The 26186-nt window shown below is 37.1% G+C and overlaps 1 long non-coding RNA gene across 5 annotated transcripts in view; it reads left to right on the forward strand.

Annotated features, from left to right (window-relative positions):
• Window positions 1–26186, forward strand: part of LOC123652377 — a 74837-nt gene that overhangs the window by 18535 nt on the left and 30116 nt on the right. For 2 of the 5 annotated variants that reach the window (XR_006741684.1, XR_006741683.1), the window contains 2 exons: window positions 9703–9919; window positions 10114–10415. The exons of 1 other annotated variant lie outside the window; for it this stretch is intronic. This is a non-coding gene — a long non-coding RNA (uncharacterized LOC123652377). Of the gene's footprint in view, window positions 1–6070; window positions 6180–9702; window positions 9920–10113; window positions 10416–26186 lie in introns of those variants that run through there. 2 more of the 5 variants (XR_006741687.1, XR_006741688.1) reach the window with 2 other exon arrangements.

Consider the following 26186-nt stretch of genomic DNA (forward strand, 5'->3'; position numbering starts at 1 on the left):
CCCACCTCAGTGCTTGGTGCCAGGTGGGTCCCAAAATTTAGAGGGGAACATTCTGCAAAGTATATGACTGTCTCACCACCATGTTGTACCACTGGATCTGATACAAAATAATATCAAATGGAACCCGTAATTGAAAAAATAAAATGAAGCACCTCAGTCTAGCAGCCTCCTTGTTGACGGTAACAGGCCTACAGGAGAACAAGTATCTAACCATAGGAGGCTGCCAGGAAAGAGTGGCTATTTTTATTGTTGTTTTGTTGATATGATTGTCATCATCAACAGCATGCTAATCAAAAGTAAGCTGAGTTTTTTATCTGTCTGTACCTTCAACAGAGTGAAACGGGGAAGGGGTGATAAAAAGCTTCAGATAAATCCAGTTTCCCAGCCCAGCTCTGCCGTGCTAGTAAGACCTTGGGAACGTGGCTTAATCTCTTGTCTCTTGTTTAATGTGAGGATAATAGCTGAGCTGTACTTAATCTAGATGATGTTTGTGAGGATTACAGAAGATTTTTAGATGAAGTTCTGAGTCATCTCTGGCTCATAATTAAGTGTTCAGTACTAGCAATGATTAACATTATGCCATATTTTATTATTCAGTCTTGATGTAAAACAGTCCCTGCAAGAGAGTCCTAAATGTCTGATCCGAGATAACAGGAAAAAATTAGAGATTTAGAAAGGTCATTGGAAAGCTATGACAAAGGAACAAAAGCAATAAAATCTGAGTGGGTGGGCAGAAGAGACACAAACACACTCTGAAAACATTAAGAAGTGAAAGAAAAGACTTCAGAAGAGATTTCCTTATTTCGCTTACTCGACAAACACTTTATAATGCTCACAAAGGCCCAGGCACTGTTGTAGGCCCTTCACAAATATTAATTTATATAACCCTAGGAATCCTACAAGGCACATATTATTATTTTTTTATTTTTTTAAATATATTTTATTGATTTTTTACAGAGAGGAAGAGAGAGGGATAGAGAGTTAGAAATATCGATGAGAGAGAATCATTGATCAGCTGCCTCCTGCACATCCCCCACCAGGTTATGTGCCCGCAACCAAGGTACATACCCTTGACCGGATTCGAACCTGGGACCTTTCAGTCCGCAGGCCGACGCTCTATCCACTGAGCCAAACTGGTTTCGGCCAGATATTATTTTTTTTATTCAGATTTTACAGTTAAGGAGGAGAGGCCAGAGAAGTTAAGTAATGTACATATCCAGTCTCACAACTAGCCAGTAGCAGAGCCAAGATCTGAAGCCAGAAATATGCCCCAGAATCTATCCTAGAAAAGGAGATAAGAGCAAAAGCATTGCCATGTCTTAGTGAGCTATCGCTAAGATTTTAAAATATATTCCGCCGAAATGAGCCTTCCTCGCCTCCTCCAGGTTGGACTCCAAAAGTAGCCGTCAAACACCTTGCCCAGGTTCAATGAGAAGAGCGTTCTGCTAGGGACAATGCAGTGGCAGCCCCAAGTGTAAATGTAAACATGGAAGGCCAACTTGGCAATGCGTGCCAAAAAGACTTAAAGTTTTACTTACAATTTGATCCTGAATGTCTAGCTTTTGTAATAATTTTAAGGAAGGATAGAAGCATTTTCAGTGAGGATGTTTATTGAATGTGTGTTCGTAAAAAAAATCATGACATCAAAAGTGAATTCAATGTCCATTGGCTAGAGACAGTTAAGGAATGTGTAATCAATCCACCAAATGTGATAAAATGCCCTCATTAATAAGATGTTGCAGCCGAAAGTTTAAAAACAATGACATAGACAATGGTTCGTGATGCATCACATCAAGGAAAAATGCACAGGAAAAAAAAAAATTCAAAGAATATTTTCTAAAATGTGTTCTTTTGGGAGGAAAATTGATTTTAATGTTACATGCTTATTTATTTTTGTTTTTATAAATTTTGTCCAATAAACTTTTGTAGTCAAAGAAAAAAAATTAATATAAACATTTGTTCCCAGTCCTGGCAGTCCCAAAAGGACAACTTGAAATCCCCAGAACTTAATGCAAATAACCAGAGACTGAGCTAAATAGGGGATTTGTTGAGGATGCTTTCCTACCCTACAAGCTTTTCATTCCAGTTTTGTTTTGGCTTAGCTGTTGTGAAATACAGCCCACAACTCCCCAGGAGATGCATATCATTTATTCCAGAACTCTCTTAAAGCCCTGAGGCTCTGAATACTTTCTTACTTATGAGCTGGGATAGACACCAAACTTTTAAAAAACATTAACGGCATCCTTTTGCCAAAACCGGTTTGGCTCAGTGGATAAAGCATCAGCCTGCAGACTGAAAGGTCCTAGGTTCGATTCTGGTCAAGGGCATATACCTTGGTTGCGGGCACATCTCCAGTAGGGGGTGTGCAAGAGGCAGCTGATTGATGTTTCTCTCTCATTGAAGTTTCTAGCTCTCTATCTCTCTCCCTTCCTCTCTGTAAAAAATCAATAAAATTATTTTTTAAAAGGCATCCTTTTCTTTTCTTCCTTAAACCCTGTAGCCTAAAGGGACACTGTCCAATAGAACATGTTCTATATTTGCACCGCACCTTATGGTAGTCACTGGATGCATGTGCTACTGCATATTTGTAATGTGGCTTGTAAGACTGAAAAACTGAATTTCTAATTTTATTTCCATTTAATTAAATTTAAACAGCCATGTGCAGCTGGTGGCTACTGTATTAAATAATGCATGACTTAACATGTTCAGGAACAGTTAGCTCAGTATTTCCTGTTCTGGACTTCATTTTCCAAATTAAAGTCCCTACTCAACATTTATCACTCATTTATTCATTCACTTATTTACTACTATTAACATAATAGTAAGCATTGCAAGCCAGTCTTGGTACTAAAAATCTACAGACTTGGTTGCTTTCTATGAGATAGCCCTCATTGCACATGTACTTTAGCAGATATAAAGACTTAATATATTTATTTATTTACTTCAGAGAAGAAGGAGAGGGATATAAACATCAATGATGAGAGATAATTGCCTCCCATACACCCTACACTGGAGAGGGGGGTATTGGGGAGGGAAGGGGAGTCGAGCCAGCAACCTGGGCATGTGCCCTGATTGGGAATCAGACCCTAATCTCCTGGTTCATAGGTTAACACTCAACCACTGAACTCTGCCGCCCAGGCAACATTTTCTTATCTCAAATTGCATCTCTTGTATTTTGCCTCACGAAGGATCACAAGGAAAGAAAAAGATGGATTCTAGTTATTTCATTCAGATGGTGCTATACTGGAACTGTGTGTTCATGAGCATATTTAATTCTGTATCAGATTCTATCAAAGGACCCTCTTTTTCCCCCTGGGTACTTTGAATTCTTCCAAAATCCATCCTTTAGACTGAAAAGAGATTTCTCCTGTTTGAGCTTTTCATCTTGAGCAGACAGGGATTAGTTGATTCTTCCAAGCAAAAGGCCTTATTCATCTGAGAAATGGGAATTGGTATCTCTATATTCTTCTCTCTGCCTCTGGGAAATAAAACTGATTTCCTACTAACTAAAGTGTTCAAAGAAAACCCAATATGTCTTCAGATTTAAGTTATATTTGGCATTTTACTATGTTTAAATCACTGTGCTGTGTATTGTGGATTATCAAAGATTTAAAAGACATGGCCCTTGCCTTTCCCAGAACCCAAAAGTGTATAGAATCCAAATAGAAGCTACCAGGTGACTTTGCTTTCTTAGAAAACATGATTCCACTACCTTTTTTTTCTTTTTCTTTTTAGAGGGCAGGTTTTATCCTATTCATTTATTCCCATTCCACCACACCTACCCCTTTGGCAACCATCAACTTTTTCTCTGAATCTATGGGTCTGTTTCTGTCTTTTTATTTTTATTTTATTTATTTATTTTTAAAAAATATATTTTATTGATTTTGTACAGAAAGGAAGGGAGAGAGATAGAGAGTTAGAAGCATCAATGAGAGAGAGTCATTGATCAGCTGCCTCTTGCACACCCCCTACTGGGGATGTGCCTGCAACCAAGGTACATGCCCTTGACCAGAATCAAACCCGGGACCCTTCAGTCCCCAAGCCGATGCTCTATCCATTGAGCCAAACCGGTTTTGGCTTTATTTTTATTTTTATTTTATTCATTTATTTTGTGTTTTTAGATTGCACATATAAGTGAGATCACATGGTATTTGTTTTTCTCTCTGACTTGTTTTAATTAGCACAATACCCTCTAGGTCCTTTCATGCAAATGGCAAGATTTCATTCTTTTTTTTTTTTATGACTGAATAACATTCCTTTGTATATATGTTTGACATCTTCTTTATCTAATCTATTGATGAATACCTAAACTGTTCCCATATCTTGGCTATTACTGGTAATACTTCAGGGAGCATAGAAGTGCATGTACCTTTTTAAATTAGTGTTTTTGTTTTCTTTGGGTATAATTGTATAAGTATAAGTATAATTGCTGGATTGCATGGTAGCTCTATTTTTAATATTTTTTATCTCCATGCCATTTTCCATAGTGGCTGCATAAATTTTACAGTCCCACCAACAGTGCATGAGGGTTTCCTTTTTTCTACAGCCTTTCAACACTTGTTTGTTGATTTATTGCTAGTACTCATTCTGACAGGTGTGAGGTGATATCTCATTGAGGTTTTAATTTACCTTTACCTGATAATCAGTGATGTTGAGCATCTTTTCATGTCTCTTGGCCTTGGGTAGGTTTTCTTGGGAGAAACGTCTATTCAGGTCCTCTGACCATTTTTAAATTGGATTTGTGTGTGTGTGTGTGTGTGTGTGTGTGTGTGCACGCTAAGTTGTATGGAATTCTTATATATTTTGGATATTAACCCCTTATCAGATATATCACCTGTAAATATCTCCTCCCATTACTAGGTTGTACTTTCATTTTATTGATGGTTTCCTTCTTGTGCAAAAACAACTTCTTATTTTGATTTAGTCTCATTTATTTTTTTCTTTTGTTTTCCATATTCAATGAGATATATACAGAAAGATATTGCTAAGAACAACATCAAAGAGTTTTCCTCCAGAATTTTTATAGTTTCAGGTCTAACATTTAAGTCTTTAATCCATTTTGAATTTATTTTCATACGGTATAGGATAGTGATCCAATTTCATTGTGGGGTTATTTTTTGTATGTATTTGTCCAGTTTTGCTAATACAATTCATTGAAAAGACTGTTTTTACACACCTGCTTTTATAAAGCATTTGAAAGAGAATGAGAGGAATCAAAATTTGAGGGTAAGGCCATTTTTTCTGGTGAATTTTTCCATTGTAAACAAATTTAAAAGAAGGAACTGACATGTGTCTAAGCATGGACTAAAGTCTATGGCAAAGAAAAACTAAAACTAACATTACTGCTATAAAGGAGATTAAAATTTAGTTAGGATTGCATGCAGTTCATATGCCACACACGAGTAAAAGTACCGTATTTTTCGGACCATAAGACGCACTTTTTCCCCCCCAGAAGTGGGGGGAAAAGTCCCTGCGTCTTATGGTCCAAATATAGCCTACACATATACTTTTAAAAAAAAGTTTTTTTACTTGCCTGGCTCTGTGTGGTCTCTGTGTGCTTGCCCGGCTCTAAAATGGTTCTAAATGCTGCTGTTTACTTTACAGGGTTGATTACATGTGTTTATGACTGTGATGTTGGGTTTTAATGCACATAAAGTATTTTAGGACACTATTTGTTTCAGAATCTTTTTTCTTCATTTCCCTTCTCTAAAAACTGGTGCATCTTATGGTCCGGTGCGTCTTATGGTGCGAAAAATATGGTATTAAATATAAAAACCATAGCTAGAACTAAGCCTTTGTAGTAATCAGTGTTTTCTTCCAGAGAAACAGGACCAATAGAACAGAGAGATAGATAGATTTATTATAAGGACTTGGCTCACATGATTATGGAGGCTGAGAAGTCCCATGGTCTTCTATCTACCTGCAAGCTGGAGTTCCAGGAGGGGGAGTGATGTATTTAAAGTCCAAGTCCAAAGGTATGAGAACCAGGAGCACTGAGGGCAAGAGATAATTGCCCAGAAGTTAGTGAGAAATGAATTCAACCTTCCTCTGCTTTTTTTGTTTTCTTCAGGCTCTCAACTGATTGGATGATGCCCACCTACATTAGAGAGGACAATCTGCTTTAGGCAGTCTACTACCTCAAATGCTAGTCTTCTTTGGGAACACCCTCACAGACACATCCAGAAGCAGTGTTTAACCAGCACTCAGGAGATCTCATGGCCCAGAGAAGTTGACATAAAATTAACTATCACAGCTCTTACTCATAGAGAGGTCCAGGCACATGGCCTTCATGGGACCTTGAACTTCCACCCATGTGACTCAGGACTCTGTACTACATTTGCAGAAAAGCAAGGTGGTGCCATGAGGTCTGGGTTCAAATCCTGCAATCTCCACTTCCCATGCTTATGAACTTGGGAAAATTACTGAGCCCCTGAAACTTCATTTTCTTCATCTATAAAGTGTAGCCAAAACCTGCTTTATGTGGATAATGTAAACATTAAATATAATGTATAAGGAGGGCTTATTGTTGTGCCTGCTTATAATAGGTATTCAATATATTCTATATTGATTAGGAATAGTTATTTAAGGTACTATTTATTGTAAACATCAAATAAATAGACAAGGCTTCATATGGTAGCATCAAAAATAACTCTTCTTCAAACAGGCAGCAAGATAGCAGCCACCCATGTGGTGTGAAGGCATACACCGACTGGCATATGGCTTTCTCAGTGCTTATTGATTATGATAGAAAGAGCACCTAGAAATGAATGTTTCACTGGAGAGAAGACTGAAATAAAATCTGCAATAATCCCAATAAAGTTACAAACTGGTTGGTCATTTCTATGTAGTGATGTCTCTAAGGATTCATCTTCCACCTGGAGGAAGGCTAACTCCAGATCAATTAAGGCTGAGCCTGACGCATGGATAGTCAAACAGTGGAATAGTGTCACCATCTCCATTTTGCAGATAAACAGTAGTGAGTACTGAGAGAGACACTTAGAGAGTACTCGGAGTTCAAGTCCCTGCCACTGTCTCAGAGACAAGACTGAAGAGTGGGTACCCAGAGATAAACTGAGAGGGTGCTGAAGGCTCCAGGGCACTGCCTGATTTCTCAGAAGTGTGGCTGGAAATGGAACAGAAGCCTGCACACTGCTTCTGCTTTCTGCTAGCATGTGCCCTGTGAATGTTCTCTCTCACCTTGAACATGATCTGCCTCTGTTGTCAGCAGCTCTTAGTGAGGACACTAATCTTAACCACATTTCTCTCATCGTGATATTTGTTCATTTACCAAGAAGTGATGTAATGTTACTCTTGAAGGCTCTTCACAGCAACTGTCTTAGCACTGGATGTCACTGTTGCTCCACGCAAACCAAACACAAGCACGCCTCATTTTGCACTATTGTAGAACCCCAGGATCCCCCCCTCCCCCGCCCCCCTGCAACCAGCCTGCCACAGATGTTGCTATTTGCAGATTCTAAATCTAATCTATCCCAGGAGCAAGAGTCCAGGGAAAAGGCCAGGAAACCTCCAAGGCCCATAAGGTATAAGATTCATCCTACACTCAGATTATTAAAAAGGTCTACTTATCAGCAAGAAATTCTGCACTTGCTACATATTTTATGGGGTGGGGGGAAATAATTAATAGCCTAAATGAACACCTGAATCAGAATGAATTAAATTATCATCCATGAAAGAGTTCCAGAATCATTTCTTTAAAAAAAAAATATATATATATATATATATATATAAATATATATATATATATATATTTATATATATATATATTTATATATATTTATATTTATATAAATATATATATATATTTATTTATTTTTTATTGAATTTTACAGAGAGGAAAAGAGGAGGATAGAGAACTAGAAACATTGATGAGAGAGAAACACCAACCAGCTGCCTCCTACACACTCCCTACTAGGGATTTGCCCACAACCAAAGTACATGCCCTTAACCGGAATCGAACACGGGACCTTTCAGTCCGCAGGCCAATACTCTATCCACTGAGCCAAACCTGTTTTGGCCAGAATAATTTCTTTGATAATGAGACACAAATATCAACTATTGCTTCTTATCCCAGTCTCTTCATAACCAAGTAACAGCCAGCAATCAAGGCTATTTAAGCATTCAGTCTTGCCTTCCAAACTGCTCTTGGACTTAAGCAAGCACAGCAGGCAATAGTGCCTTTTAGGGCAATTATAGGCATAGCTCAAGTATTTACAGGACACAGCATTGTAATATAACAATCTTAGTTGGTATTTCCGAGGTAACAGTTAAGTCCTGCATCAGTGGTGGCCCCTCAAGTGGTGGGAAAAGACCGATTGCTCCTGAGGGTGGGAAATAATTTTGCAGTTCAAGGTAGTGAGGGAAGGCATTTCTTCTTCCACTGTACTCAAAGCTGAATGAGTCTGCTGTAGCATTTTTTTCCCCCATCATGATTTTCTCATGACAATGTTGTGGTTACGTTAGCAGGGGGTGGAAAACTGATAAGTGTAATTGCTGTAATCACAGGATGTATAGGATGTAAATATTTGCAGGGCAATTAAAAATGATTTGCCTCTTTAGCTCCTTAAAATAAAAGGCACATCTGAATGGCAAACAAGTGGAGATTTACCAAAAATAAAGCAGAAATGATTTTAAGCAGCAAGAATATGAAATTATTTATTGAACATTCGTTTTATGGGGTAGTCTGATGCGAATGTGGGGGAAAGAAGAGCAAAATGTTGTGGATCAAGAGAACTGTGTCATCAAATAACTAAAAATAAATTCCAAGAGAACCCCCTGGGGTCATACATGATCACAGTGTGTGGCATTGTCAATTACCTTCTCAAACAGACCCATTGTTTAGGGGGACATCTAACTGCCAAGTCCTTGCTGCCACAAGTTATGGGGTTTTCCCAATTTAGGGATATTTGGGGAATAGCAGTGAAAATGATACTTATTGACTGCCAATCCAAAAAAATGGCATTTTTTGCTATGAGAATATCTTTTCTTTTTCATTTTTATCTGATTCATCTATAAAGGTCTCCTATGTCTCACTCTACGTTCCAAGTAACATTTAATGGTATTTGACTCATCTACTGAATTTCTAACATATGCTAACCCTTTAACTGGCAGAGAGAGAAGGCTACAAAGTGCTGTGTTCAAGTGTAGGGTTTGCATAATGGATAGAAGATTGAACAGCCCTGAGATACGGCCTGGAGCAAGGTTAAAATGTACACACTGAAATGTATATGTACCAAACTAGTCATTGTTCTGTTCTGTGATTGACATCATCTAGACCTTGATCCTTTCTTTCTCTAATTTGAAAACAAAAAACCCAAACAAAAAAATCTTGAAATTTGATGATAAATGGCAACTTTGTCTCTTTATTTAAAAGGCTCTTGGGTTGCCCTAACTGGTTTGGCTCAGTGGATAGATTGTCAGCCTGTGGACTGAAAGGTCCCAGGTTTGATTCTGGTCAAGGGCATGTACCTTGGTTGCAGACACATCCCCAGTGGTGGTGGGGAGAAGGGGTAGGAGGCAGCTGATGAATGTTTCTCTCTCATCGATGTTTCTACCTCTCTATCCCTCTCTATTCCTCTGTAAAAAAATCAATAAAATATGTATTTTTTAAAAAGGCTCTTGGGTGAACTCAGTCTCTTAAGGGTAAATACTCAATTATTTTGGATATCTTCTCTCTTTTTTAAGGCCTGTAATTTCACGAAGACAAGGAAAAGTGAACTTGGAGCCACATGTCATCCTCTGCTAGTCCTGCTAACTAATTGAAAAATATCTGATGGGTCTTGGCACTGGTTGGTCATTGCTACAGACACTAGCTAAAATGCCTGTGGATTATGATGCTCAAGGTCTATGCTCTCAGGCAAAGCAGAGCGATTACTCCATGAAGCTCAGCAAACTTGTCTAGGTAGGGTCTGACTTTTTACCACCTCCCCCCACCAGTGTTGATTCTCTGAGACTTCATCATGGCCTTTCCTTGGGGCTGTAAACTTTGCAAAGGTCTCCTCTCCTGACCCATAGTGACCTGTTGGCAGAAATGCTCAACTTTGCTTCGTTATTCTTACTTTTAATTCTCTGCCACCTCCTTCTTCCTTTGCATAGTGATGCTGGAGCATCCTGACCTTGTCTGTGTCAAGCATAGACTGTAGAGCAGGAGCGCACAGCCCCAAGACTGTTCATCTGGACCCTCCGGCCTGCCTGCACTGAGCCAGCACCCTGGCACCATGCTGCACGAAGCAGAGGGAAGAGAGCAGAAGTCTGGATATTCTTTGATTCCCCCTCACTCAATCCAGATCAGAATGTCTATCATATCAGGTCTACTAGTAATTAATGTCGTTTTTTAACATTCGCTTAAAATCTTGCTTGGCGTTGACTTGTATTGACATAACCTTCAAACACGTGGTATCTACAGAACGTGTGAAGTGCAATTAACAAGTTTTGCTTGAAAAAGTCTGTGTTTGGTTTGGTTTTTATTGCAAAACTAGGGCTAAGAAGATGGCAGATGAAGAGCATATTCGGCACTGCATGCTTTACGAGTTCCAATTAGGAAGAAAAGCAAGTGAAGCTGCAAAAAACATCTGTAGTGCTCTTGGTCAAGATGCAGTTAGCGCCAGAAAATGCCAGCGTTGGTTTGAGAAATTTCACAAGGGAAATTTTTTGTTAGATGACAAGAGTGGTCGAGGCCGTGTGTCCAATTTTGATCAAGAAGCTCTTCAAGCTCTTTTGGTGCAAAATCCTCAAATTACCCAACAAGAGCTTGCGACAACTTTAAGTTGTTCACAAAAAACAATTTCCAATCAATTGCGTGCACTTGGCAAAGTCCAAAAGTTTGGAAAATGGGTTCCTCATGAGTTGACCGACAACAACCGTAATCAAAGAGTCACAATTTGCAGTTCGCTCCTCTCTCCTCAAAACCGTTTGCCGTTTTTAGAGCAAATTGTTACCGGACATGAAGAATGGGTGCTGTATGTTAATTTGAAAAGGCGGCCTCAATGGTTGGACAAAAATGAGGCTCCGCAGCCCACGCCAAAACCTGACTTGCATGCGAAAAAAGTGATGTTGTGTGTTTGGTAGAATTTTAAAGGAATTCTTCATTATGAACTTTTACCATCTAACCAAACCATTACAAGTGCAGTGTATAGTGCCCAATTGGAAAGGTTAGCCCAAGCTTTAAGAGAAAAAGAACCCGCGCTGATTAATCGGAAGGGCGTAATTCTTCACCACGATAACGCACGACCGCACACTGCAAGAATCACTGCTGAAAAACTGCGCCAGTTGGAATGGGAAGTTCTCCCTCAACCTGCATATTCTCCTGATATTGCCCCTTCCAATTACCATTTGTTTCATTCTTTGCAAAACTTTCTTCTTGGAAAAAAATTTAATAATGAAGAATGCCTCAAAAATGCATTGACCGAATTTTTTGCATCAAAATCACAAGAATTTTACAACAGGGGGATTAAAATGCTTCCTGAGCGTTGGGCACAAGTAGTAGAAAACAACGGCAACTATATTGTTGATTAAATTTTGTTGTATTGTTTAAATAAATTCGATTTTAAAAAGTATTAGAAAACGACATTAATTATTACTAGGCCTAATATTTTCTTTTCTTCTTTCCACCCCCCACCCAAGAGGCAGCAGGCTTATCCTCACCTAAGTCAGCTGGTTTTTATCGCCCCACGTTTCCTAATCTCAGAAGGGAAAGAGCTTTCTATTGCCATTTTCTTTTTTTTAAAAGAAAGCACCTTCTATTATGTATTTCTTCATAAAATAGGAGAAGAAAGCTCTATGCCTTGAATTTCAGGTTCCACCCTGATACAATTAAAAATTTTAGAAATCCTGTTTTGTTTTTCTCATAAAAACTAGCTTGGTAGATATTATCTTGCTCTAAGTCCATTAAAAACAAAACAAAACAAACAAACAAACAAACGAAAACTCCACCAGCAACAACAAAAACTTGAACCTAAAATATCAAATTGAGCATTGACTTTATTCTCTATAAAGCAGCATTTTGAAACATTGACTTTATTCTCTATAAAGCAGCATTTTGAAATATTCTTACTAAAATTTTGCAACACACCAAAAAATATATATTTCTGCTGACCTGACAAAAAAATAGATATAATTTTGATTCATGCATTGTGTTGGCTATTGTCTTTTTTGTTTGTTTGTTTGTTTGTTCGCTTGCTTTTTTTTTTTTTTTAATTTGACAATCTAAGGCACATGTGTCAAACACAAGGCCCGCGGGCCAAATCTGTCCCGCCAGGCCTTGCATGTGGCCCGCACCACGCTGTCATCACTGCACTCCACTGCGTTTCCATCACAATGACAGTTTATGACTGTTCAGTAAACCATTCGGCCCGCGATTTAGGCTGGATTTTAGATTTTGGCCCCTTCTCTGATTGAGTTCGACACCCCTAAAGATTCTAAGGGATTAGGGTCAGTGCCCCTGACTAAATACTCAGGTATTGAATGCTTTAAAAATTCTTATGGCGCACCAGTTGAAAATTGTTTTACTACAACAATATAGACAATTGATTCTTTGGATTCAGAGTTATAAGGCAACAACTTTTGAGAAACATTTTTAAAAAAATCAGTGTATTGTCTTAAAAAAAAATCAGTCATACTTTTTATTCGAGACCCCCAGGTGTTGCCAGTGCTTTTTGAATCTGTTCAAAGGCATCTCAAGTGCCTCCCAGGCTTCTCTCTCACCTCTGTGTACGAGAGGAAGAGACTTGATGACTCCGATCACAGAGACTCACAGCTAATGAAGAGAAATTGCCAACAGGCAGGTTTGACCCACCTAATAGAGTCCCATGTGATGGCAGAATTAGATTCTGAAAGTAGCACTTAATATTGCATTTATAAAAATTACTTTTGAAAATCCCTTCAGTTGCCCATAAAGTATATTTCACTTTATTGAAAGAGTAAAACAAAACAAAAATTGCTATCTTTCACTTAGCCCAATAACAGTTTTTACTTCTGAAATAGTGGTCTGGTGTATAAAAAAGATATATGTTCAATTCTAAAAATCATATTCAGGGATGCTCAGTTATAAGTGCACAAAAACATGAGACTAATAATATTATTATTCATCTCTCTTTTTTCCAGACAATGTAGAATTCTAGTTGCCAATTAAAAGTTCTTATGATGTAACTTCACCATATGCTGGAAACTACTCTAATACATATTGCTATTTGATAATAAAATTGGATGCAAGTATGCTGAAAGGGATCAGGTAATGATAATGCAAATGATGATAATAATATGAGTGTTTGCATATCTCTGTGCCAGGCACATTATCTCATTTAATTATCACAACAACCCCATGAAGGAGATACCATTCTTATACCAATTTAAAGAAAAGAACACTGATGGTAATATTCAGAGTGTTAGGTATAATAGAGCATTAAGTCATCAGCCAAGAGAAAAGCGTAAAGTGTTTTATTTTTAATACTGGTTGAAGGTTTTATTTCTGGTCAAAGGTTGCAGGATCCCTAGCCCCAGTCAGAGTCGTGTGGGAGGCAACCAATCGATGTGTCTCTCTCACATTGATGTTTCTCTCTCTCTCCCTCTACCCTCTTTCCCTCCCAATCTCTCTAAAAAAAGAAATCAATGGAAAAAATATCCTTGGGTGAGAATTAACAACAACAAATACTGGTAATCTTAGACTTAGATTTTTTTTCTGATTAAAAAAAGATCAGAAAATGGAGTGATTACCCTAAATAGCATAACATAAACATAAATATTTACATGAAAATCATTACAAATTATTTTTTAATTTTTTTTTTTAAATCCTGGTAAACCTGTGGAAAAGAAAAAGAGAAGAGAAACTAATTTTAGGATAAATTTGTTATTACTAAAGAGCTATTGTATAATAATAATATTCTCTTGCCTAAAATTCTAATCCTATATAATAAAGAGGTAATATGCAAATTAACCCTCATGCCCTCACAAAATGGCTGCCTATAACTAGGCAAGCAGGGGGCTTGGTGAGGGACGACCAAACAACTGAACAAGCAGGCTGCATGGGGCAACCAGGCCGATAGGGGGGTTAGTGAGGGATGACCAAACGACTGAACAGCAGGCTGCTGACCAGGCCAGTGCGGGGGGGGGGACCGTAAGGGGAGACGAGGCCTGCAGGGAGTAGGGCAATTGGGGGCGACCAGGTCTGCAGGGGGAAACAGTAAGAAGTGACCAGAATGTTGGGTGGGGGGCAGTTAGGGGCAACCAGGCTGGCCGGGGGGTGCAGTTGGGAGCAACCAGGCCAGTAGGGGGAGGGGGCCATTGGGGGTGATTAGGCTGGCAGGAGGGGCAGTGAGGGGTGATTAGGATGGAAGGAGGGGGCAGTTAGAGGCAACCAGGCAGGCAGGCAGACAAGCAGGCAGGTGCGCAATTAGGAGCTAGTGGTCCAGGATTGTGAGAGGGGTGTCAGACTGCTAGTTTGGGCCTGATCTTAGGATCTGGCCCAAACTGGCAGTGGACATCCCCCGAGGGGTCCCAGATTGGAGAGGGTGCAGCCTGGGCTGAGGGGACCTCCCTCCCAACTGTGTATAAATTTCATGCACCTGGCCTCTGGTATAAAATAATTCATAACATGCCTGGGTGCATTCAGAATTAAATATATATATTTTCTTGTTGGCTTTCTATTGTTTCCACATGTACATACCAATTAAAACAATTTCAAACTTAATTTGCTACATAGTATTTCAGTTTGCACAGCATGTTTTTGTTTTGCTTTTTTATCATTTAACTTTGTCCCTCTCTGCATGCTAATCTTCAAAAACACTTTCTAAATTAGTCCTTGCCTGATACATATGTCTGTTTGGTTTAACTTTTGACTCATGTTCCATAATAATTCTGATTTTTTGTCTGAGCCACAAATTGGAAGCAAGGGAAGCATGAACTCATGGGCTTTCTTTCTTTCCTTTCTGTAAGTTTAACAGAGGTGAGGAGACATGTCTTTCATTATGTAGATAGTAACTTCTGAGAGTTTTCAGAACCAGATGGACCAAACGATAACCTCTTTGCTGATTAGAATGTCTGATTCCCTCTAAGAGACCCTAAAGGAAGCCAATTAGCCTCAACAGATGTGTGTACAATAAAGAAGGGGAAGGAAAAGAGGGCAGATTGGATGGAAAAAATATAAGATTTCTGGAGAAGTGGGATGTGGGTTTAAGCTTTACGTAAATGGTCATAGGAAACTGAGGGGAGGGGAAGGCAGCTGTAGAGTTGAGGGAGAACAGTTTTATAGAATTAATGAGGGTACTGTATACCTTGATTTGTCAGGGAAATTATGCTTATGGAGTGTGGAAAACCAGGAAAATATTTTCACTATAGGGGAATATGGTATGTATCAGATTGTTTTTCATTCTGAGGGTGAACTCTGGAGTCAAACATTACAAGGATGTTAGATCAAAATAATGCTGTGAAATCCTTCTGAGCTCAGTGGAACTCCCCAAGCAATTCTTAACATAGCATAGATCAGCACTACTCAACATAAGTAGAATGGGAGCCATATAGGTAACTATAAATGTTATAGTAACTACAAAAAAAAAGTGAAAATAATTCTACTACTATACTTCATTTAACCCAACACATTAAAATATTATTATTTTAATAAGTAATCCTTTTGTAAAATATTAATGTGATATTTCACGTTAGTTTTTTTATACTAATTTTTGAAAATCTGGTATGTATATTATACTTATAGGCCATAGTACATATTGTATGGGATCTAAATTTTTACTGGAAATATATGGTCTGTAGTTAGATTTCATAAAATTTATCATTGAAAAAGAAGATTCGCAGACCTATATATTTTCAGAAATATTTAAATGTTTTATAATAACTGAAGCGACTAACAATTTTTTTTTCCTGTTAAGATTGATATCTATCTCTAGCTGGTTTGGCTCAGTAGGGGAAATGCTTGGGTAGCTGGCTCAATTCCCAGTAAAACAGTGTGCAGGAGGCAGCCGATCAATGATTCTCTGTCATTACTGATATGTCTATCTCTTTCTTCCTCTCCCTCTCCCTTCCTCTCTGAAATCAATAAAAAGTTGCATATGTATAAATGATTGACATCTATTGATACATTGATAAAACTGGTTCATCATTCTGTAGAATTGATTTGCCTTTGAAGCAAAAGTATATCAGTTTCAAACTATGTATATCCAAACTAAATAAATGCATTAACTTTTGTATCAACTCAGTATTATTAACATTACTTCAAAGGAAGTGTTTTATAAAATAAAAAAACTATTTTAAAAGTTTATCAATATCAACATTATTTCTCAAATTTTTTTTCTTTTTGCAGCCAATTTATATAATATAGATGATTACAATTAACATCTTCTGTATATTGGTTGTTAGAAAAATGTATAAAATCGTTATTATGAACTTATAATAAGAACTAGAGGCCTGGTGCCTGAAATTCATGCAAGAGCAGTCCTTCCTCCTCCCAGCTGCTGGCGCCAGCTTCCATCTGGTACCCGGGACCTGAGCTTCCCTGCAGCCCAGCTTCATCCAGAAGGTCATCTGATCTAATTAGCATATTTCACTTTTATTATTATAGATAGTTTTTATTTTAATATAAATCTTATACCTTTCTAATTAGATCACAAATACTTCTTTTCCTTGGAGCTTCAAATTTAGCTGATTTTTATGCAGTGTCATATAAGTGAGAAAACAGAAATCAATCTGCTATTTTTATCTTTTTTTTTGTTCTTTGTTTAGAAAAATCTTGATTCCTCGTTAATATAAAACATCTTTGTAAAATTAATTCATGACTCAATGAGCATTAGCAAAGAGCACTAGATTATTGAGTCCATTGTCCTTCATTCCTTTCAGCATTTCCATAAACTAGCAATGATTCGTGGCCTTTGAATATATGTATATCCATGGCCTTTAAATTTGAACTTGAATTATTTTAATAACTGCATTCATGGCACTTAAGATTCTCAGAAGACAAAGCACAAATATTTTCAATGTGCATTATACAGTGGAATAAAGCAATAATAAAAACATAATCTCTTGTTTTGAAATTTTAATAGATTGAAATTTTAAAACAGAAACTGATTTTTTCATATAAAAATTCTCTAACAAAAGTACCATAATTGAAATTATGATATTTTTACCATCAATCTAAAAATAATTTTGTGTCTGAAATAATTCAAGCCACCTTAGAACTTGTCAAGTTTTTAAATGCTTAGATCCTGTTTTGAAAATATTTAAAATTTTTAGAGATTTCATTATCAACTGTACTATGCATTTCCTAAAAAAGTCTAATATTGCCCACTTTATCTTTATAAATTTTTTATACAATGAGCAACAGCATTTTTTAAATCTATACAACAAATTTTAATTGCCGAGAACATTAAGTTTGACAGATTTTTCCAGTTTCTTATTTTCTTAACTATGCCCATCAAAATACTAGCTTTTTTTATTTTCAACTGACCTTGCATCAGATGTATGCTTTAAATATATATATATATATATATATATATATATATATATATATATATATATATTCCATTGATTTTTTACAGACAGGAAGGGAGAGGGACAGAGAGCTAAAAACATCGATGAGAGAGAAACATCAATCAGCTGTCTCCTGCACACCTCCTACTGGCGATGTGCCCACAACCAGCCTGCTGTTGGGTTGTTACTGTGAGGGTGTTGTGACCAATTTACATATCACCCTTTTATTAGTATAGATGTGATGGGAAGAGGAGTTTAATTCTCACTCATCTTCCACTTCTTACTGACTGCATCCCCAAATGTGGAGTTGTTCTTCTGTTGGGACCAGCTTTTAAAACAGTGATTAAACCACATTTTCTAGCATCATAATCACCTGGTACTAAACGTTCCCATAGTTGGGTGTGACCCTTTCTTGGAAATTTGTCTATATTTTCTGTCCCTTCCCTGCCTCTAACAAACAAACAAACAAACAAACAAACAAACAAACAAAAACTGATGCAGGAAATGGCCCTTTAATGCAGGCAATTATCCTGAGCTCTCATTTGCTTATACAGCCAGGAGGAATTTAGACTTTTAGAAAAACTAACTTCATTTTGGAAACCAGTTGGTGGTAAGAATAGCGGCCCAATCAAGGGCAGAATCTTCACTTTGTTTTTGAGCCCAATCATGTGTGCATGCCCAATTTTCCAGCAAATTTAAAATTGGGGGCAACAGCAGCCCCGAAATCCACAACAAAGGGGATGAGAAACTCTATCGTTTGTGTTTGCCTCTTTTGAATATTTATTTCTCAGGAATGTCATGGGGACAGAGTGATTATGCATACTAGGGTTTAGTAATCATATTCTAAATATCATGTGATTTTAGCATGATGCCACACTAATTTCTAATAAACACCATTTTACTTTAATCTTGCATTGCATCATCATCTTTTTGATAATGACCCTGAAGAAAAAGATGCAGTCTTTTTCTACCAAATGATATATACATGATACTTGGTTTAGGATTATGTCCTTATCAAGATGGTATTATTAATTGCAGTGGCAAACTTTAAGTTTTATAGAAGGAATTAATAAATTAATAGATGATATTTCCTATTTGTCTTAAGTCAGAATTGGATATGTCCCTTTAAGTCACATTTGATTTATTAACATCCCTTCCATTTGAATGAGGTTGTACAGTTTCACCATTTTATAACCATCCTGAGGCCTATGGTTGAACCCTCTTGTTCTGGAAAATAAACTGTTCTTGTCCACCACTGCCACCTAGTGGCCATGTAAGGAATTCTGTTATCTAAAATTAATTCCCTAGTATAATATACCATTTCTTTTTTAAAAATATATTTTTATTGATTTCAAAGAGGAAGGGAGAGGGAAATATAGAAACATCAATGATGAGAAAGAATAATTGATCAGCTTCCTCCTGCATGCCCCCTACTGGGGATCGAGCCTGTAACGCAGGCATGTGCCCTTGAGTGGAATCGAACCTGGGACCCTTCAGTCCACAAGCTGACACTCTATCCACTGAGCCAAACAGGCTAGGGTTGTACCATTTTTTTGTATACATTTCACTTTCTTCTGTTTTTCCATATCCTATCTCAATTAATTGCTTCTTTCTAAACACTTATCACATACACTGAAGGAAGTACGATATGGTGGCTAGAAGTACACCTCTAGAATTAGACTTTCTAGGTTCACCTCTCTCCTTCACTCCTGACCTGCTTTGTGGCCTTGGACAGGTTGCTTAATTTGTTTATCTCTCAATTGCCTAATTTGTAAATTGGAGTAATAATAGCACCTATCTCATAAAGTTGTTTTGAAGAATTATATTAAGTCACATATGCTAAATTTAGTGTCTGACATCCTTTAGTGTCTGGACGTCCTTCTGGATGAAGCCATGGCGACTGGGGTAGAGGCAGATATGGGACAATTAGGCAGGCAGGCAGGCGAATGGTTATGGTGATGAGGCAGGCAGGAGAGTGGTTAGGGGTGATAGGCAGGCAGGAGAGTGGTTAGGGGCTTTAAGACAGGCAGGCAGTCGAATGGTTAGAAGCCAGTGGTCCCAGATTGTGAGATGGATGTCTGACTGCTGGTTTAGGTCTTGCAGGGATTGGGCCTAAACTGGCAGTCGGACATCCCCCAAGGTGTCCTAGATTGCAAGAGGGTTCAGGCTGAGCTGAGGGACCCCCCTCCCCCGACCATTATGCACAAATTTCATGCACCAGGCTTCTAGTATTATATATATTAGTGATTAGTGACATGAATATATCAATGAAAATAAAATTAATATACAAGGTGTCCCCAAAAATGTCACACTCTAAAAGCTAATAGCTGTTACATTTTGAAAATGAAATGTATTTTAATAAACATTGCCTTTACAATTACTCAAAGTGTGTATGCAATTTTTAGGACACCCTGCATCTGACACGACTAATACAACTTATAATTCTCTTGGCACCACTCAGAAGAAGCATTTAGAATCTCAGTAAAAATTTTCATATGCTTCCTATCTTTGTCTGTTCATATGACCATGACTAACGACCATAGACTGCTGAATAATAGACAACAGAAATTTATTTTCGCAGTTCTGGAAACTGGGACAAGACCGAAGTGTGGCAGGTTTGATGTCTAGTGAGGGCCTGACTGCGGATTCAGAGGCTGCTGTGCTTTTGCTGTGTGCTTACCTGGCAGAAGGGCTGACCATGCTCTCTGGGGCCTCATAAAGGCACTAATCTCATTCATGAGGGCTCCACTCTCCTGTCCTAATCTCCTTCCAAAGACCCCATCCACTGAGGGGTTAGGATTTTAATCTATAAAAGTGGGACAGATTCAGAAATTCAGTCCCTTAACACTTTCTAAACTTCCCCATTTGCAAAAGTCACCAGCTATTGAGAACATTTTAAAAACATTTTATTCTAATTTATTTCCCTGTTTTGTGAAAGTCTAATCAATGATTCAAAATTATTTGAATCACATAAACTGTAATTGAATACTTTTTTGTTCTTGTAAAAATTCTCCTTGACTGTCTCCCCCCTCAATTCTACAAAATGCCTTAGATGTAAAGACCATCCTTTGGTGTATTTCCTTTTAGGCCTTTTCCACACATTCCCCCCTGGCTTCAAATCTTTACAAAATATTTAACTGATTCTGGTCACTTTTTTCCCTTGGTCATCCCCATACATGGTGTCCACTGCTCTGACTGGGGTCAGGGACTTAGAAATGTCCCCAAGAGATGGATGACAGGGTCTGCTCTCAACACTAGTGTAACTGTGGCTCAATGCCCTGCAACTCTTCTCTGTGGTCATAGGAAGAAGCCTACTCCTTCCCAACTGAAGACTCTAGTCTTCCTGCTCCTTTCTCTTTGTACCCATTTTAACTAGACTGGTGAGCAGAAAAGTTGTCTCTTCGATTATGAACCCAAATCTTTCTTAGACTTAGATCAGCAGTTTATTTGAATTTCTGCTTTTGCTTCCCTATGGGCTTAATGTGCCTAGGGGGTACCAGTAAGAGAGGGGTAAGTATAGAAAAACCAATCAATTAATATTCTTAAGTGTTACTCTGTCACATATGTGTTTATACATAAAAATCAATATGTGGTTTTGCTTTGATTTACGTGTGTGTAAATCACAAATATCATCACCATGTGGATATTATTTTTCAGATTATTCTTGTATTTAACATCCCTCTTGACATAAACTTTAAAATATTTATCCAGCCACTTCTATATAGGATAGCTAAGGAGTCCATTAATTTAGAAATAAATACTAAAATGCTCTTTTATAATATCTTTTTTCACTATTTTTTAGTTCTAATATGCCAAATTTGGCAAATGTTTCCAACTTTGCTATCTCTATATGCATGCTCCAACTTTCAAACTATTAACTTACAAAGGAGCTTTATTAAAATAATTGATTTATAAAGTGATGACCTTTCATATTTATATTTTAAAAACCTATCTATTTTTACTTATTCTCTTAGAAAATTAATTTCCTTTAAAACCTGTCCTGTAATACAGTTCTAAAATAACAACAACAAAATACCTTAGAATGCAAAATCATATTTTAAATCTTTCATTAGTGGCTTAAGGTATAATTTGATCTTTTCCCACAAAAATTTATGTACAACTAAAAATGCTATTGTCATTTTCTCTTTGTGTTAAGTTGTATCTAAAGATTTTTTCCTTGTGCAGAACTACTTGTAAATCAAAGACTACACTGACTAAGTCAAAATGAGCTTAAATGTAAAAGTATATTAATGCTTCTGAATCAATAGGAATAGACATATTTAATTCCTATTTCCTATACTTAGTAGTATATGTAGAGGGAATCACTAAAGAAAACTATTATCATAGGTAAATACTAAAAGGCAAATTTGGTTGACTTTTAAACAACATATAAAGCAGACTACAACACTGTGTATTTTGGATAACTCATAGGCCCTTTTTTCTTCTGCATAAAATAATTCCCTTCTTTTCATTTATTATATATTGCTACTTAACCAATGTTAATAGATTTCCAACACTTTGAAATTTCCTTTTGAAATAGCATTTATAAATGATATATACCTGCTTGATTTCAAGTGTGAACTTTCTTGAAACCAAAAATAGAAAGCTTTAGAAAATGTGGTATATTAAAATATTTTAAAGTAAAAGGAAGTATGAGTTGAATTATCCTTTAAATTATACTGGGCTTGTAAAGATGGAGTCAAGAAAGGAAAAATTTGTGGTAGCATTTTCTATGCTAATAATGATAGTAAATGGTGCTCTTTTTCTTATTAATGTTAAAGTACTATACTATTAATTCATTTTGTAATAAACTCAATAATACAAAGGAAATAGAAAGAGAAGTCAAATGTTTGGATTTCTTTCATTTCACAAGTTATTTTATTATTCACCTTGAAATTTTTATATAGAATAGATGGATGCACAGAATACCTTCTAACATATATAGACACATCTATGCTATACATGTGTTTTCTCCAGGGTGTGCATGAGTTGAGAGGAAGAGAGGAAAGGATAAAAGAAAGACAGAAATATTGTTTTATTTTGCATTGTTTTTGTGCTATCATAGTGCTAAAAATATCATTGAACTTAAATTGGACAAAAAATATATATATATTTTAGGCTAGTCTGTAAATTGGATATTCATTTGGAGTATGTAATCACCCACTTTTGTATTTTTACTTTTATTCTTGGCACTATTAGCACTTTGCCAGAATATCCTGATATGGTCACAGTGTAAGTACTTTTGTGATCTCATTTTTGCAATTACTATCTCTCTTTTCCAGGTAAGTGGTTAAAAAAAAAATGCATGCTGTGTGTTTGTGGACTCTGTGTCTCTCTCAAGGGCTAATTGGTTTACATGCAGTTTTCTGTGGTTAGCCAAACTCGGAAGCTGTCTCTTACTTCATGATTCCTGGCATCCTTCTCTCTATATCAGGTCTTAGAGCAATTGTTCTGGTGTAGCTGAGCATATAATTATCTTCTCATCGTTTCTGTTTTTGTCTCCCATCCTGCACCCTTCTGGATGCTTGCATAAGATGACATTAGGAGTTAAAAATTAATGTAAATATGGTATCCACAATATAAACTTAAGTAGAAATGCCTGAAAAGCCAAGATCTAATCAATCTGCCCATTCTAGAACACCCAGGTACCATCTGAATATGATGATATAGAGAATTCTGTTTACTTTTTGTGGTCACTCCTATTTCCTTCCAGATTTCAAAGTCACTGCAAAGTATTATGAGGATAAGCTATCCAAGCATAGCTGCTATTTAACTTTGACATTACATTAGTCGCTACTTATTAACACACACATCACTTTCTGCTGGGTACTATGGAAGATATAATAGTTATAGAGGATGGATCTTCACAGGAGCATATAAAGTGGTCAAGGGCATGGGCATATTCCCAGCTGCTGGGGAGGTTCCTGGTCTCTCCCCTCATTTTCTTTTGTTGTTTTGTTTTGTTTTTTAATATATTTTATTATTTTTTTACAGAGAGGAAGGGAGATGGATAGGGAGTTAGAAACATTGATGAGAAACATTGATCAGCTGCCTCCTAAACTGGGGATGTGTCTGCAACCAAGGTACATGCCCTTGACCAAAATCAAATCTGGGACCCTTCAGTCCGCAGGCCAACACTCTATCCACTGAGCCAAACTGGTTAAGGCTCCCCTCATTTTCTATAAAAACTCTATCTCATATAATTTCTGGGAGGATTAAATAACATTTGTCTAGCTCTGAAAACAATGCCTTCAAAACACAAAGCTCATGTTTAGGTACTCTTACCACATTATTATAAAGGGGTTCATAGGCAAGTAATGAATCACATGGGCCACTAGATCATAAGAGAATAGACATTTTTTAAAAAATGAAAAGGCTTTCTGAGAACAGAGACTCCTAGGAAAGCTTTTATGGCCTTCGGGATGGGTTTTAATTGAAGAAAGCAGGGGCTAGGACTAAGGAGAATGAGAACAAAATTGGAAGGTGATTTCTCAGGAGAAACCCAAAAGACCCATTTGACAAGGATGAGTGGTGAATGTGATGAGTAAATGCACCATGGGATTGTAGGAAAGAAGACGGAAAATGGAGGGTGTTGATTTTTTTTTTTTTTTTTTTTTTTTTTTTTTGCTAGTGTATTCTTTAAATCTTTAGCATAAAATAGAGCTCTTTAGGAGAAATCCGTCCCTTTCCTTTTGAAAGGGAGCCTTAAGTATTTACCAGAGACTCAAGTCCTGGGATCCAATATCATTCCTACAGATTTTGATTGTCTACGGCTGGATGGACAATAGTTATTTTATTTCAATAATCAGCCTGCTAAGATGAGAACTATTTTAAGAGAACATCTAGCTATTTGAGAACACTGCCATTAAAAGCAAAGGGGGAAAGATGCTCTGAGGTGGACTGAGGAGAATGAAAGGAAATGGGACGCTGAATATTCAGGGGTACATTTAGATCATCACAGTGGTGGGATCTAAACCAGAAGTGAGACCCAGAATAACTAAGGCTGCACTGTTTTGCAGGCTTTCTCTGCTCCTAACGCAACACTCTTTTCCAAGTTCAGGTCTTCTTTAAAAAAAAATGTACCCTTGCTCGACCTGTGTGGCCCAGTGAGCATTGACCTATGAACCAGGAAGGAGGTCATGGTTGGATTCCCAGTCAGGGCACATGGCCAGGGTTGCAGACTTGATCCCCAGTAGTGGGTGTGCAGGAGACAGCTGATCAATGATTCTCTCTCATTATTGATGTTTCTGTTTCCCTCTCCCTTCCTCTCTGAAATCAATAAAAATATATTTTCAAATGACCCCTTATCCTCTCAAATTATCTAAAAGATTGAAATTAGTTACCTTTGCACATGTCTTTTTAATTTTGTGTACAAATCAGACTCTATGGAGGAGACAGCCTCCAGGATCTTCTTGCTGTTTTGGCACTGCTCGGCCAAAAGTTGATTCAGTGCTTACGTAAGGATAGACCAATGAATACTTGGAAGTCTCCCCACTGGCTGGCCAGCATACCTCGCTAAATGAGTGGCTAGACAGGCCGGTGTTCCTTTAAAGTACCAGCCATGTATACATCATTCTTTTCCTCCCTGAAACACAGAAACCCTTGTATAAACATTGCCTAAGTCCCAAGTCCATGTGATGTGTGTCTCCTGTTATTCAGACATTGATTATTTGGGTAAAGTAGCCAAGTAGTTCTGGAAAACTATCCTACCCTGTACACAGTATTTATGTCAGTTCCCTTCAGAGTAGACCCATGCATAGTAAGTGGCAAGTAGCTACATAATAGAATATGACTCTAAAAATAATAAACAGCTTACTTGCTCAAAATTCTTTTGAACAGACCTGGAGAGTGTTTAAAATGTATGCCCACTTCCTAAACAGAGTCACTAACTTCAGAAATCTATAAAAGTGCTTGTTATTCATGAGTGGGATGTGCCATTCATAACCACTTTATCAGGATGGATCCTTAAGGGAATGGGGCCCAGGAAAAGTTACTTTTGTTCAGAGAGATGGGAGCAAGGGGATGTAGCATAGGATGAACTATTAGGGACTTTGGCATAGACTCTGAATACACAGATATCTCACAGATAAATGGAAAGTCTCACCAAAGTTTTTGGATAGAAAAAGAAACAATAAAAGTGAACAGCAATGAATGACATGACATGAGTTAATTTTTGAAAGTTGTATGTGGTATATGTTTATAAAATATTATTTGTCACTCCCAAGAGAAAAAGTACTTTTGTACAAATTATTTTTTATTTGTTCATTAAATATTATGCACACCAAGTGCTACGGTGCATATTTAAGAATACACCTGAATAAGAGACCATGAATTCCATTGGCAGCACATCCAAAGTATCTTTAGATTTCAAAGTAATAATGCACAGATCTGGAAAAATTAATCTTACAATATCTATCTGTAGGAATACTTTTAGCTTTTAAAAGTGAGATATATGTTTAAATAAATTAAAATAATTGAGATAATTATATGAATCTGCAAAAAGTTATAATGGACTAATTGATTGAGAGAAAATATAGGTTTTCTTCACTTTTCTAAGTATGCAACTGTTCTAAATAAAATGAGTGAAACAAAAGCACAGGCTTAACATGGAGTTACATGCCCAGGTTTTCTCTCTCTTTACCTAAGCACAAATAACTGTAGTTTTATTTCATATTCAGAAGAAAGCAGTTTTGTGTTTT

Source organism: Pipistrellus kuhlii, unplaced genomic scaffold (assembly GCF_014108245.1).
Source record: "Pipistrellus kuhlii isolate mPipKuh1 unplaced genomic scaffold, mPipKuh1.p scaffold_m20_p_15, whole genome shotgun sequence".
NCBI classification, from domain to species: domain Eukaryota; kingdom Metazoa; phylum Chordata; class Mammalia; order Chiroptera; family Vespertilionidae; genus Pipistrellus; species Pipistrellus kuhlii.